The 11,031-nt window shown below is 44.7% G+C and overlaps 1 long non-coding RNA gene across 1 annotated transcript; it reads left to right on the top strand.

Annotated features, from left to right (window-relative positions):
- Positions 1 to 23: 23 nt before the first annotated feature.
- LOC106886644 lies at positions 24 to 9,875 on the top strand. Its single transcript, XR_001411704.1, has 5 exons — positions 24 to 415; positions 1,909 to 1,999; positions 6,392 to 6,499; positions 7,190 to 7,353; positions 9,257 to 9,875. It is a non-coding gene; the product is annotated as an uncharacterized LOC106886644 (long non-coding RNA).
- The last annotated feature ends 1,156 nt before the right edge of the window (positions 9,876 to 11,031 follow it).

Below are 11,031 nucleotides of genomic sequence, written 5' to 3'. Positions count from 1 at the left end.
TTTTTTTTTTTAATGAAAAGATGTTCTCTGTCAAAGCGAGACAGCTTTGTATTAAAATCCAAAGAAGTTTCAAAGTTTGGACTGAAATTTGACAAAAGAATTTCCACTTTCATCACCTTTTTCTTAAAATCATGGTTCTGACAGAAGCATTTCTTTCACCTGTTGGCAGCAAGACAGTATTTTCCTACTAAAAGATGGGTATTAATCTACTATAGTGGTGGTTTAGTGATTCTTGGAGAAGCTTGGAATGGTTTAGAGTGATTTTCTGGTTTTAATGCTATTTTTTTCTACCTGGAAATCAGCAAGACCACGGCGAGGGAAGGGCATTGCTGGCCTTTGGCTCCAAACCCTGGTGGATCTGGTGGCCCTGTCCTGGGCAACTTCTGCTCTTCCCTTCTGAACAGAGTCTGAACTGGTGAGCTGCTGGTGGGGATGGTGGTGGTTATGGGTTATTCAAGGTACAGGGCTCCCAACTGAGGCCACTCCACTTTTGAGAAAATAATTGCCAAATTTAGGGGCGGGAGGGAAAGAGTTAGAAGGAACTTTAAAGATCATCCAGTTCCAACCCCCCTGCCCTGGGCAGGGACACCTCCCACCAGCCCAGGTTGCTCCAAGCCCCCTCCAACCTGGTCTTGAACCCCTCCAGGGATGGGGCAGCCGCAGCTTCTCTGGGCAACCTGGGCCAGGCTCTCACCACCCTCACACCAAACAAGTTCTTCCCCACATCTCATCTCAACCTCCCCTCTTTCAGTGTCAAACCCTTCCCCCTTGTCCTATGGCTCCCCTCCGTGATCCAGAGTCCCTCCCCAGCTTTTCTGGACCCCTTGAAGGACTGGAAGGAGCTCAAAGGTCTCCCCAGAGCCTTCTCCAGACTGAACAACCTATGGAGTTGTTCCAAAGGTCGGTACCTATTTTTTCCAGCAGGATACCAATAAAATTGCTGGAAGAGGTGTCCAGGCCCTTGCAGCATCTCAAACAAATGACCATCCCCGGGCTTCCCGAGTGGAATCTTGCAGATTGTCCCCCTCCATCCCCTCTTATGCCCCCCCTTCACCGGGGAGAACCTCAACTGAGCTCAAGTGCTTCCCCGGGCACGATGGAGGCAGTTGGGGCCGAAGCCTCTAGAGGTCGGTGCAGCTCAAGGAATGTGCTGGCTGCTGCCTGCATCCCTGCTGCATCCCTTTTTGCTCCCTTCATCCCAGGGCTCTGCCTGCATCCCTGCCTGCATCCCTGCCTGCATCCCTGCCTGCATCCCTCAGCACTCAGCTCAGGCTTCCAACGGGCAGTGGTTGTCCCAGACCTTCCTGCAGACCTCTCATCAGTCCCCCCCCCCACTATCAGGGACCAGCCCTGGGGATCATTTTCCATGTGGAAATTTTTTCCAGGTTGTAATGATTATGTTTTTGGTTTTTTTTTTTTTTATATTCAGCTCAACCCACCTCCAGATTGGGGGGGGGGGAAGAAAAATTAATGATTTTAAATTTTTTATAATAGTTTTTTTGCTGTTAATAGAAGAATGGAATTAAAATGCAAAGATTAAAATTAGAAGGTGGAAAACGGAAAAAAAAAAACAAAACAGAAGGAAGACTTTTTATCACCCCACTTAAATCTAATCAATATTGTCAATATTTTACATTTCTAAGGAAAATAACTTTTTTCCAGTATCTCTCATTCTGTGAGTTCCAAGCAAAGTGTAATTAATATAATAAATTATCCTTGGTGAGAAGCCGATGTTTGTTCAGTCAGGGCTCAGAGTTACCCTCATGTCATTAGTAATGCGAGACATTTATTTGCAGGGGAAAATCCTATAGTTTTTATAATCTATAGTTGGGTTTAGAGCTGGCTAATCAATAAGTGTGAATGCAATTTTTGCAATACTATGATGTAAAAGATAACCCTGTCTTTCAGGGGCAGTTTCTTACAACCCAAGTTCAAAGTTTAGTAGAGGAGCTTCGACCCTCCTGCGTTATTCTGGACAGTGTCTTGTGGAATTTCAAAAGTAAGTCTTGGCTCTTAACAGATTTATCACTATCCATTCTGGAACCTCATTTTGCTAAGGAGAATAGAATAGAGTAGAAATTACACCAAGTTGGGACCTGACATGGGGGATGCTTCTGAGGGACAGGGTGCCGTCCATAGGGTGATGGACAGGCTGGAGAAGTGGGTGCTGAGAGAGTTGGTGGGGTTCAACCTGGAGAAGAGAAGGATCTGGGGAGACCTTAGAGCCCCTTCCAGTCCCTCAAGGGGCTCCAGGAAAGCTGGGGAGGGACTCTGGATCAAGGAGGGCAGCCAGAGGACAAGGAGGAAGGGTTTTAAATTGAAAAAAAGGAGATTTAGGTTAGATATGAGGAAGAACTTGTTTGGTGTGAGGGTGGTGAGAGCCTGGCCCAGGTTGCCCAGAGAAGCTGTGGCTGCCCCATCCCTGGAGGGGTTCAAGGGCAGGTTGGAGGGGGCTTGGAGCAACCTGCTCTGGTGGGAGTGGTGGCACTGGATGTTTTTTAAGGTCCCTTCCAACCCAAACCATTCTAAAAGAACAGAAGAGAGGTGCAGGTGCTGTTGTGCTGCAGATGCCCAGGGTGGGCAAGCAGAGAGGGGCCAGTCTGTCCCCCCTCACCCAGGTGGTGCCCAAGTCCCATGAGGACATGACACCAGTGGGAGGTGGCTCTGCATCCCCTGGGGATGTCAGGCACTGAAAAACCCAACCTTGTTCCTTGCTACTATTTGCACCCCAAGGTTTGGTCAGGGCTGCTCTTCTGCACGACCGCGTGAATCCCAGCGCTAGATCCTACAGAATTCCCTTTAAAAAGCTACACAAAATGCTCTTCCTTTTTTCCCTGACAATATCTTATTCCTCCAGCGTTCACAGCCTGATTTCACCCTTTGATGCCTTTCCACTGTGTGTGTGGTGCATCTACAATCTTATATCCTCTTAAAAGTCACCGTAGAGAGGACACTGTCCCACAATGAAGTCTCACCTTGAGTTTTCTGAGGTCACATCCACCGGCGACGCCCCCAGAGCCATTCACATCCATCCCAGGGGCAAATCTGTCCCTAAATTAGGGAGTGGAAAGGAATTGAGTGATAGCATTTTATTAATGAGCCTTCAGATTTCTTGTTCTTTTCCATTTTATGCCTGGAGTTCATGACCAGGAAAGTTATGGGGCAATAACTATAGAATTATTAAAAATGAAACGAGCTTGTGCAGTGGACTTATTTTACGGTGCAGCTTAGGGACAGAAGAACCTTAGAACTTCATAAGGTTATAGGCTTTAAAGTGCTTGAAGAACTTTTCTGAAAGTTTTACCGTTTCATAAAAGGAGAGAAGGGAATGGAAAAAGTTTCTTTAACTGAAACACAAGTGTCTGATGGAGGAGGTGGGCTTGTCCGGGCTGTTTGAAGAGAAAAGAAAGAAAAGGAGAGAAAAAGAGAATGAAGGGGGTGTCTGGAAGGAATAAGATGAGTTTGGAATATCTTTCTGATGAGGAAAGGCTGAGGGACTTGGGGCTTTTGAGTCTGGAGAAGAGAAGATTGAGGAGGGATCTGATCAAGACCTATAAATAATTCAAGATAGGTGTCAGGAGGATGGGGCCAGAGTTTTTTCAGTGATGCCCAGGGACAGGACAAGAGGGAACGGGCACAAACTTGAACATGGGAAGTTCCACCTCACCATGTGGAGGAACTTCTTCACTTTGAGGGTGTCAGAGCCCTGGCAGAGGCTGCCCAGAGAGGTGGTGGAGTCTCCTTCTCTGGAGACATTCCAACCCCACCTGGACACGTTCCTGTGGGACCTGCTCTGGGTGGACCTTCTTTTGGCAGGGGTCTCGAGGAGATGATCTCCAGAGGGCCCTTCCAACCCCACATCATTCTGTGATTCTTTGAGTCCCTTCCTCATCTCATTTAACTGCGGATCTGCTGCTGCTGTTCTGGTGGGATCTTGGACATTATCCAGCTGGATGTTAAACTCTTTAGTAATGAAAAGCCCTCGGAGATGGCAGGCTGTCAGATCATCCATCGGATATTACAGGACTGAGTCCTCTCCTGCATTGGGGTAGAAGTCCCCATCCCACCACTCATATCTACAACTCTTCAAGCAGTTATTCAAAATCACTTAGATCCATGAGAAACTTTGCCCTCTAAATACAGCCCAAAAATCTGTTTTATTGCTTCACCCCCATTTGGAACAGGTTTAGACTTTTACCATCACGATCTTCACCCCCAGTTCATGTTCTCCTCTTGAGTCCTCCATATGCCATCGCCCCATGTTACCTAATTTATCACATTTATTTCCATACCGTCGTTTGCCAATTTTCTCTCCTTTCCTGGCAGCCTTTCCTTTTGAGTCATCTCTGAAACGGGTCCCCGTTCACCACGGAGAATGGTCTCGTTTGGTTTTTACTGGTGCCAGAAAGGACTTCCCAGCAAAGGGAACTGGGCGAGCATTGGTGGGAATGGTGTTTCCCTCTGCTTGCTGGTGGCACATTCTGTATCTACAGTGAAAACATAAAAGTGAAAATATAACCTTAAAAATGAAAAAAAATATAACTACAGTGAAAATATAAAAGATAAATCTACTTCCTGAAGGAATATCGATGTTTTAGGGCTTTTATTCAAGCTCCCTGGGTCTGTGCTTTCCCCATCAGCCACTAGGAGGGAGATCAGGGCCGTTCATTCCGCAGTGGAAAGGGAAGAGGGATGCAGAGGTTTAACTACTTGTTTTTACCGAGTACAGGCTTTAACTTTTGCTCCTCAAATTGCAAAGCCATTTTTTTGGGGAGATGCTGAGTAATTCACTGAGAGGCTCGAGGAGTCCAAACAGGGTGGCTGAAATACCCTTCATTAGCTGCTCAAAATTGTCAGTATTATAAATATACAGTGTTTATAAATATATAAAAATATAAATATATATATAAATAGACTCTTTTATCTGTTAACGTTCGTTACTATCAGAAAAACTTGCTTTGAATGCTTTATTTATACACGTTTCTTCCTCTTATTTGTGTGACTGGGTTTGAAATCTCCCTCCTACCAGCCAGAGCGGTTGATGCCGCGGCTTCCAGAACTTGGATGATGTTTTGATGGACCATTTCTTTTTGCAGTTCTTTCAAAAAGATGGTCTGAATCAGGAGTTATAAAACGATGAGCATCGCAGTTTGCAGTCAGAGAGAGAGAGAGAGAGACACACTTTTTCTTCCCCCAGAAAACAAGCCCGGGGAGAAGGAAGATTTGAGCTAAAGTAGGATAAGGGTTTTTTTAATTTTTTTTTTTTTCAGATGAGAAGCCTTACCAATGTAAAAAAAGGGAAATAAAGGAAGAAAAAAAATAATAACTAGGCCCAGAAAAAAAACCAGAAGCACAGTAAACAAAAGCAGAGGTGTGTATGTAAGGATTAGAAGAAATACCTGGAAGCACCAAGCGAGTCTGGTGGAGGAGAGGAGGAGCTGCAGGCAGTGAAAAGCAGAGATTTGCAAAGGCCCCTGCTGGTTTTAAAGTGACAAGGATTAGTTTGGGCAAAGGCTCTGGAAAAAAAAAAAAAGGCTGTAAATTTGGAGAAAAAAAAGAGAGACAGACTAATACTCAAGGCTCCCGGTCTTCTGCAAATGTCTTCCCATCAGGAGCCGTTCAGGAGGCGCTCGCTGTGTAAGTAGGTGGTACTGGCTGATAAGATAGTGGGCAAGAAGCTATTTTCTGATTTTGAGATTATTAATCTCCCCTGACGGGTTTTCCTGGCGGTTTTAAAAAGTTTTAACAAGGTGCTGGGCACAGCCGTGAGGCTTCGGATTGTCCGGGGGCAGATAAAGGATGTTGAACGCTACGAATCTGAAATAACTGCTTGGGTTTGGGAGCTTTTGGTCGGTACCCGTTGTCAGGCATCTACTCTGAATAAATAAATTTATTCTGAAGAAGCTGTGGGAAGGGGTGAGGAAGGTCTGGTGGGGAGGGGATGTCATACCCAAATGACGTCAGTCTGTCCTTCTCTGGGGTGATTTAGGGTGATTAATAAAGAAATTTGCCTCGCCCCTATTTTCTACACCATCCAAATCTCTTAAACCATGATGGCCCTTGCCATTATTTTCCGTATTGGAGAGGAGGTTCATCATCTCCTTTGGCAGAAATGCCTCCTCCTCTCTCCCACATGTTATGATGATGAAATTCCCACCTCAGGGGTGGGTTTTGGGGCTGTGTGTAGCAGCTGGGGGGAGCAGGAGCACGTGGTGGCCCCTCTTTGTGCCACCTGCGTGTCTCATTCTGCTCCACTACCACACTGTAGCCCTGGATGTTTTGTGCCAAAAGCTATTACTGGCACTTTCCTGTTTATGTGATACCTTCACCTTTTCATAATTAGGCTGCTGTCTCTCCAAACCAATCAATCTCTCCATCTCTTCTCCCGTAGGACAGCGTGAGTTCTGTGGCTGGTGCCTGGTACCTCGGTGATGGTGCTCAACGTCTTCCAGATCCACGACCTTCATCTCTTCCACGGCATCGGCTCCTCCACCTGAGGGTATTTCTCAAGGTTTTTCTTCCTTCCTCATCATTTGTTCACTCTTTATGGTGTGTTTGTAATCAAATACACTACTAAAGGGGTTCTGACCTTGTCTGGGTGGCATTCATTCCATCCTCTGGTTTCTTTGTCTCTCCTAGCGGTCCTGGGAAACAATGATTCTAAATAAGGGTCAAGTCTCTTTGGTGATTTTATATGTGGCTGCCCCATCCCTGGAGGGGTTCAAGGCCAGGTTAGACAGGGTTTGGAGCAACCTGGTCTGGTGGGAGGTGTCCCTGCCCAGGGCAGGGGGTTGGAACTGGATGATCTTTAAGGTGCCTTCCAACCCAAAGCATTCTATGATATTTTTTTTTTTACGTAAAGGTTTAGCACTCTTAAACAAATGCATATGCTGTAGCTGAAAGATAAATTAAGTATGCTCAGCAGTTGCTTAGTTTATTATAACAGGTTTTTAAAATAAATTGCATGGCTTTCCTCTTCAGCTGAATGATATGTGCATTTAAAATATATGTAATTTGCTGCCATTACAGTAGGGCCAGGCCTCACCCAGGCACAAATAACTTCTCGATATTGTTATTTCACTTTGATTCACCAGGGATAAGGACATCTTGGCTGAGCGATGAAGATAAGCAGAAGAAGATGGTATATCTGAAGGAGAAATTAATTTGGTTTTATGTTAATTTTTAACAGAATGACTTGGAAACCACTTACAGCAGCCTTCACATATACAGTGCCTCAGATTTTATCCTTTGGGAGTGAACACAGATTTTCTCAGAAGGATTATGGACAGACCTGGTGGGAGAAGATCCGGGCTTTGTGAGGATGCTCTGGGATTAACAGAACCACAAATGCAAGTAAGAACCGGGGCTGGGATCATTAAGAGCAAATATTTTCAATAATTTTTACTTAAAGACGACCCCAAACGATGAATGAAAGGCAGGAGGCGTAGTCAGAGCAATTCACTTCGTATCCCGTGTTTTTTGGGGCTTCCTGGAGGCTTCGTTATTGTCCTAGTGTTGAATAGCAATGATTAGCAAAGTCTCTTTAGCGCAGAGGCGTAGAGCCTTTCACAAGGAGCAAGTTCTGCAAATGAAGTGCTTTCAGTCCCCGTCAGAAATCTAACCACCCCGCTCCGACTGCGGGGAAGAACCGGCAAAATTGGCACAAAGAATTTTACTGTAATCAAGTCGACAGGAATTATTGATGGGGAATAATAAAGCCAGCATTAGCTACATTACAGCGAGAGGTTTTGCCGTGGAGAAGAATAAAGACGTGGGTTTTCTTGAATGCACCAGAAAATATATGTTATTAACAAATAGGCAAACGTAGAAAAATCTGTTGCCAATGAAAGTAACGCGGTTCTGTCCCAGTGCAATTCTCAGGCCCCTGCCTTGGAAACCACAGCGATCTTCTAGTGCAGCTCCTTGTGATGGTTCAATGTGATGAGGAACACCACGCTGATGGAGATCTGGGTGTGTGCACCACAGCCCATGCCTGAACTCTTAAAAAAACTTAGTATGTGGAACAGAATCTTAGAATCCCCTAGGTTGGAAGGGAGCTTTAAGATCATGGAGTCCAACCATCAACCCAATGCTGACAAACCCACCACTAACCCATGTCCCTCAGCACCGCATCTGTCCGGCTTTTAAATCCCTCCAGGGATGGTGACTCCACCACTGCCCTGGGCAGCCTCTTGCAGTGCTCAACAACCCTTTCCCTGAAGAAATTTTTGCTAATCTGGAAAAATACACGTCTTTTAAACTGAGTAAAATGAGGCTTGGCATAAACAGCCTAAGCTCTCCTTCTGCAGAGGATGGGGCTCTTCTTCTCAGTGGGATGAGAGCAGGATACACAATGCAGGCAACCAAAAACCATCCTCAGGGTGGCTCCATAGTTCCTCATTACTTGCTAATGAGTTTCTTCTCTTTCTAGCTGTCCCTACACTGATGAGATCCCCCACAAACCTTCTCTTCTCCAGGCTGAGGAGCCCCAGCTCGCCCAGCTTCTCACAGGAGGGATGCTCCAGTCCCATCATCATCTTGGTGGCCCTTCATTGGGCCCTCTCCATTGTGTCCATGTCTCTCTCATACTGGGCAGCCCAGAACTGGGTCAAGGCAGGGGCTTGTGGCTTGTATCCAAATTGTCCTAATCAGAGTAATTAAAAAGTTTTCTCATCTATGACCTCCTTGTGCAAACCTTGCTTTAATTACAAGCAAAATGAGCTGAGCCAGGGATAAAAAACCCAGTAATTTTCTAGTTTTAATCTCCTGTATTTTGTGGGATTAAGCATAATCTATAATTTTGCTTCAGTGTAGATTTTATATCTTAATTTCTTACTGGTTTTGTACTAGGAAGGAAAAATAACCCCAAGCTTGTGTATCTGAAAATCAACATAATAAACCATTATTGCCGGCACAAGAGACGTTACGGTCTCCCTTGGAATAGCACAAATACATTAAAAATGTATTTAGATGCATTTAAACATGCATATTATTTCACAGATGAGTATAATGGTTTCTTAGGAGCTATTAGGTTTCAGTATGCAAAAACCCCATGTTTATTTGAAGAAAATTATTTAACAAAAAATTACAGTAACGGGCCCCTTAAGGTTTCATTACGTAAATCTTCATTCAGGCATTTGGATTGTTAATCCAAGAAAGTGCCATGGACCTAAATGACTCATTACATACATCCTTGGCATCAGTTTATTAATAAACTCCTAAATAACCTGTTATTATTAATTGGATTTTTCCAAAGCATCCAGATTTCCAATGTAAACACCGCAAGTCCCGTGGCTCCAAGGGCTTTTGTCTGCACGTCCACATCAGGAGTGAAGTTCAGGAGAAGAGGGACATTTTGTGACATCTGTAAAATGAAGAAGCCACACTTGAATTAATGCTTGGGAGGACACCAAGACAGGACTTCTAAACACCTAGCTCTGTGGACAAGGCAAAGCAGGGAGTTGGTGACCTCCATTACCCTGGAGGAAGAGTGAAGGATGGAAGGCTGTTGGGAGGGACGTTGAAGACACCAGAGAAGCTTCATCATCTGGAGGCAGAATTATGGCCAAGTCCAAATGCAAAGGGAGCCAATGGGTTGAATTTTGGACAAAGAAAAGAAGGCAAGAAAAGGCCCAGAGGAAGAAAATGCCACCTTCTTCATGGCTGAAGGATGAACTTGGAGTAAATGAGGTAGGAAGGAGCAAAGCCCAAGTGACAACTGACCAACGGAAAGTTTGATAGTGCCTGATTGATACTCTACTGCTGTTTTTTAGGACCTGCTCTTGGTGACATCTTTGCTTATCTTTCTTTCCTCTTCACATTGTAATCGTTGAGGCACTTAAATGAAATTTAATAAAAAAGAAATGGGAACAAAACCCTGCCTGGAGTTTTTATGGGCGAGTATAAACTTCTGAAAACAGAAGTGTATCATGCAAGGTTCTTCCCATAAAACCAGACGGGCTGGTTCTTCTGCCGAGGGCAGAAGAAAAAAGGAAGGTTTGAGGGCTGACTGTTGGAACAGAAAGATATTTTTCTATTTTCCTGTTTTTCTGCATCCTTAGACAGACGGAGAGAGGAGATCAGGAGCCTTTTTGTTAGTAGGAGGCAACCAAAGCCGCCGCTTTTATCAGAAAAGAGAGAGGAAAGAAAAGTGAAGGTTTCACGAAGGGGGAAAGTTGGATTTCTCTTTGAATTGCTGCGTTTTGACAGTTCCCACCTTGCCATCCACGCACACACAGCCACAGAGAGTGTCACCGGTAAGAGTTTGTCACATAACAACAGTGTTCAAATAAGCAGCGAGGCTGGGGCTGCCTATGTCCAGAGATAGGTTCAGATCTTGGCTACTTATTTGCCAAATAAATGCATTTTATTCTCCAAAAAAACATGCCCTGTCAGGGTTATCCTTAAAATGGCCGAGGAGGAAGGGCTGTTAATGAAAGTCATTTATTCGCAGTTTGACTCAGTCGGACCTTTCTCTGGAGGAACAGGAGGAGGAATGAAGGAGTGGGGGCCCCAGCTGTGCGGTGTGATGGAAGGGGCTCTAATTAGCGGCGATAACGAGAGCCTATCACCCCATTTTAGACCGACTGGGGACTCTGCAAATTCAGGTGGCCTGCTGTAAATTAAAAAAAAAAACTTATTATGAGTCCTTTGGCCAGGAAATGGGATAACTGCGGGGTTAAAGTTATACTTAATTTTCCTTTATTACTTGCGCCTGAATAAAAGCATCTAAATCCTACGTAAGCCAAATTTCAAGGGGGAAAAAACAAATTCTACTTTACCTAATTTTAGCCATTTGCCTCAGGTGGCAAACACTTTTTTGTGTTTGTTGTTTTTAATGGGGCTAAGAATAGAGATTTAGGTGGATATAGGTGGGAGGTCAGCACCAGAAGTGCTGTAGATGTGTTACCATGGCGCTACATACCCAATTAACCATCATGATTAATTTTTCTTTCAAGTTTCTTGCGAACAGCAGCTACAACTTTGAGAAGTTCAGATTCCAGCTCTGTGAGGAGGTTGGTGAGATGGGGA

Source organism: Calidris pugnax, unplaced genomic scaffold (assembly GCF_001431845.1).
Source record: "Calidris pugnax isolate Ruff unplaced genomic scaffold, ASM143184v1 scaffold79, whole genome shotgun sequence".
NCBI classification, from domain to species: Eukaryota; Metazoa; Chordata; class Aves; order Charadriiformes; family Scolopacidae; genus Calidris; species Calidris pugnax.
Note: the sequence above shows the minus strand (reverse complement) of the source record. Positions and strands in the feature narration are given on the sequence as shown.